The sequence below is a fragment of the Helianthus annuus genome, chromosome 4, assembly GCF_002127325.2.
Source record: "Helianthus annuus cultivar XRQ/B chromosome 4, HanXRQr2.0-SUNRISE, whole genome shotgun sequence".
Lineage (NCBI taxonomy): Eukaryota > Viridiplantae > Streptophyta > Magnoliopsida > Asterales > Asteraceae > Helianthus > Helianthus annuus.
This window is the reverse complement of record NC_035436.2, coordinates 137634963-137639759: the sequence shown is the minus strand read 5'-3', so window position 1 is coordinate 137639759 and position 4797 is coordinate 137634963. Positions and strand designations below refer to the sequence as shown.

General features: G+C 37.8%; 1 long non-coding RNA gene across 1 annotated transcript; it reads right to left on the bottom strand.

Annotated features, from left to right (window-relative positions):
* Nucleotides 1–2961: 2961 nt before the first annotated feature.
* On the bottom strand, nucleotides 2962–3972 carry LOC110934766. Its single transcript, XR_002588607.2, has 2 exons — nucleotides 3384–3972; nucleotides 2962–3280 (listed from the first exon to the last, which is right to left on the bottom strand). It is a non-coding gene; the product is annotated as an uncharacterized LOC110934766 (long non-coding RNA).
* Between the last annotated feature and the right edge of the window lie 825 nt (nucleotides 3973–4797).

Below are 4797 nucleotides of genomic sequence, written 5' to 3'. Positions count from 1 at the left end.
AAAGTCTTTTGACTTCTTTACACAAAACGCCATCTCATGAATAAAACGCCATTAAATTCCCCCGCCTTAACCTACATAGCACACACCATCCTAATCTAAACGCCATTAGATATAAAACGTCAAACTTGTTTTAAACGATAAAGCTGAACAAACAGTTACTGAAACGACGGGACTTAATTACTAGCATTTATTATAATAAAAATCCCACCTAAAACAACCGCCTAAAAACATCCTATATATACAACATCTCAGACCTTCCATTAAACACACAAAACTAAAACGCCATATTTAATATATATCATTCGTCTTAGAAACGACAAAAAACCCAAACATCAAAAATCCCTAAAACAAAACGTTTCTTTGAAATTCAATTGGTTGTCGGTAAGGTTTCGCTCAATGTAATGGACAAAATCCTTAAGTGAGGATATTGTCCATTTCATTGAGTAAAATCTTATTGACTTTATCCTCAACTTCCATCCAATTTATAACGTCAAAACATACAAAAACATTATTGAGTTTTGTTCTCAATAAAGTTTAGCTGTATGGGGTGGACAACATTGTTAGACATCTTTCTTAACTGAGGATTAACAATGTTTTCCATCTCATACAGCAAAACATTATTGAGTTTAGCATGACCAAATTTAGATATTTTAAGAACTTTTATTTAGTGGCGTTCTTTTTCTCGGTAAAATGTCAAAAAGTTAAAAAATCAAACATCGTCCCTTGGATATTCAACAGACGAGCAGACCCTTTGTCACACCCCGAAATTATCAGAGCTTGGCGTGACTGGACCGGTATTTTCATTGCACAGCGGAAGCAAATGAGCTAAGACTTCTAGAAATCGAACGCCACTAAGTACTCAACTCCACATGGTTCTCCCATTCCAACCGTGCCATAAATTTTGAAATGCAACTTGAGAAAGAAACATGCGAAAAATCAACATAAAGTTGAGCGAGTTCATAGTTTGTTTGTAAAAGATTTGAAATAAATCTTTTGAATAACCGGTTTGTGAAATATTATTGAGAAAACGAATTTAAAAATCATTTTCTTGTCAAGTTATATGGAAACTTTGTATTTGTAATGCATTAAGTTCGTAGAACCATGTAGTTGTAAACTCTCGTATTTGTAATGTTCGTATAACCGTCAATGCCCACCCTGACTTTGACTCCGTGCCCGCATAATCATATGCTTTGAATTTGTATAAAACATGATATGTAATTTGTAAAACCCCGGTATGAAAGCAACAAGGAAACAGATCAATTAATGTGTAGCTAATACATTAATATACGTGACATGGTGCAAGAAGACTCAAACCTCGCAGATTTTGCACCGGGCTTCCGGCTGTAAGACATAGTCACCTCATGGTCCAACCCGCGGGCTCATGGGTGGGGCTCGCTACACCCCAATAGATCTATCACTCATGTCCCTCGGTCCTACAACGAGGATTGATGGCCTTAAGTGTGCGCCTACCCATTCACATGATCTACTGTACTTTCCAAAGCTAACCATACCATTTGTAATTGTATGTAATCCTTTTATAACATGAACTCACTGGGTGTCCCGTTCTTCAAACGCAGACCAACCCAGTCCCATTATTATAACTAGGACGATCTCATCCCTGGTCATGAAAATCATTCACATTTCGATAATACGCATTTGTTTTGTAAAACCGATATCCTTAGTATGAATCATTCATAAACCATTTGAGTTCAATGAAAATTACAAATCATGTGTGTTAATTAAAACGTGTTGTAACATGGTTTAGAAATATACAGTTTGTGTTCCTTCAAACACCTCGTATGTTCTTGCAAAACATGCTTGTCTGAAAATATGCAATCTTTGTTCATCGAAAACTTTGTATGTTTCTACAAAACGTGCATGTCTTTCCACCCCGAAAACATTTATAAAAATGTAAAACCGTAAAAAGGTGGGGTTATGAACTCACCTGGATTGCCTTGTGCAAAGCAAGCTACTTACGACTTCGTGATGTCGTTTCCAAGACGTGACTTGCTAGCGTGCATTCTACGATATTCCTAACATGGAATATCTTATAAGTTTCTAATAAATGCGATAACTAACTACGTGTCATCGAGCTCTACCGAATCGTTAGCCGAACGATTCAACGGTAAGTTATTAACTTAATGCAAACGATTAAGTTATACCTGTTAAGTTTCGTTTAACGACGGTAATTAATAAGTCTTGGAAGACTTAGTTCTCGAGAGGTTTAAAAATAAATAAATATTTATATAAAAATATATAAATATATCATTACAATCGCGTTAGCCGTCTCGAGTAGTCGTATGTGTTTGTGACGAGTATTCATATGAAAATAATATTTTGCGACTCGCACATTGATATATAGAATGTCGTTTAGGCGTTTGAAATAAATATAGAAAGTTATATTTATTTTATAAAAGAATCATCGAGTTGTTGTTGTTTGAAAATAAATTATAAACTATATTTGTTTTTATAAAACGAATTCGTATTGTTTGATATTTGAAATGAATATATAACTATGTTTGTTTTTATAAAACGGAATCATGTTATCGGCATTTGAAACAATATATATAATTATATTGATTTTATAATAGGTTTGTCGAATTTTTCGAAGTTTAAAATAACTATGTTTATTGTTTGCAAATAATTCCCGTATCGTAGCTTTCGTAAGTTGTATAGTGTCGTCAAAAGTAATTGTATGTTCGTATTCATTTTTCTAAAAGATTATTTGAATCCGAATGTTTGTTTTATAATAAAACGCAATTATTTTATGGATTTTCTTGAAAAATGCACAGTTTCCTCTGTTTTTTGGACGCCCCCGACAACACAAGTTGTCGTTATTTTTCAAAATTCAACAATATTCAATCATAATATATGTAATTTTTTTGTCGACTGTATCGAAACGTATATAATCAATTTAGTTCGAGCTCATTGTCACGTATGATTTAAACTATGAAAATAACATAACGAAATCTCTTCTTTAATCCATTACCAAGATTCTCGTGTCGAAAAGCTGAAAAGGGTTGACTGAGTTAACTGAGTCAACCGAGTTGACCAGGTTTGACCGAGTTGACCCGGTTTGACCGAGTCAACTGAACCGAGCCGTCTGACCGAACCGAGCCGTCTGACCGAACCAAGCCGTCTGACCGAATCTGTTAACTTAACCAGTTGACTTGCTTTGACCAGTCAACCCGACATGTTGACTGGGTTTGACTGAACTCGAATGAACCGAGACCCGAACCCAACTAGATCTAACTTGAACCAACATAAGCTCTAACCAGAACTGAACCAAATCAGAGCCACCATCAAGACATCATCCACAACCCCAAGTGCATCGGATAAAGAAGACAATGAAACATAAGTGCACAAGATGAATTCTGGCTAACCTGAGTTTAACAAACTCGTCAAAAGTGACCAGGTCTGATGTGAGCTCATCGACACCCAACCTGCATCAAAACAAACCGTTGGAGTCTGACCATCCCTGAACGAACCGAAACCAAACCAAACCCGAACCCGAACCGAGACTTCCGAACAGAAACCCATCGGATAATGACAAGGACCGTCGGACCGAGACGCCGACCGCCGCTCACCACCACCACCGGTTCTCTCTCTCCTTCTGTCTCTCTCGTTCCGTCGTCGTGCGCCGCCGCGAGCGGCGGTTCTGGTTCCGTTGTCGTGAACAGTCAGCCGGTAATCACCGGTTCTTCAGTGAGTTGAGGGGTGTAGGCTATGTTGAGTTGTGTGTGAAGGAAATCAGAAAGATCCAAGAGTGGGGGTTGCGTGTCGGAGAAACCGTCGCCGGTAGTGGCTCCGGCTGCCAGTACGATGAGAGGGAGAGGGAGAGAGTAACAGGGTATGGGTGAGTGCGTCTGTTTGTCTGGTTTACAACCGGCACCGACCGGAATTATTCTGGCTCGAATCGCCGGTGACTGGACACGAGAGAGAAGCAAAGCCCTGTTGGTGTGTTTGTGTGTGTTACTGATTTTTTTTGTTGTAAATGTAGAGAAATGGGGTGGAATCCCCTTTATATACTTAGAGTCTTTTGTCTTAATGGGCTTGGGCCCAAGGCCCACAAGCCCAACCTTCGTATTTTAGGCGGCCTGTTACTTATACGAGACCCGTTTTCGCAATCTGAACTTGTAAAAATGTCGTAATTTAGTGTTTTAAAATAAGAAGATGCAACATAGTGTCGGTGGTCGTGCTTGACGTGCTTGGTCGTTGCTTACGGTGAAAATTCGCGAAAAATTGTGTTTATTTGTTATTTTAACCGTTTTTCGATCCGGTTTTGACTACGGTTATTAAAATTAAAATACAAAGCTAACATATCGTAAAATTTAATTTTTAAAGATAATACGCACCTCTGATGCTTCCGTTTCGTTATCGGTGTGTTTCCTACAGTCGCGTTTCTCGTTCCTGTTTGCGTTTTGCGATGTATGGAAGCGAAATAAATTCACAACATTAAATTCATAAACATAAATATTCGTAGAAAATCCGTATTTGTCAGCGTTGTCAGTATTTTGTACGGCGTCAGTTCGTTGTCGCTTAACATTCAGCAGATTTCCCGTAAATCACCATACGCGCACTGTATGGTTAGATAAGCGTTCCTAGGCATTCCAATAACCTAATTAAGTTAATCTATGTCTTAAACACTATTCATTATCGTCATAATGTTTGTTAATCACGTAATTAGGAGCCATAAATCACCGATTGTCACATTCTCCCCCTATTAATGAAATTTCGTCCTCGAAATTTAGACTACGTTAACTCCTTAGAGTTACGTTATGTGTAGGTAAATACGAA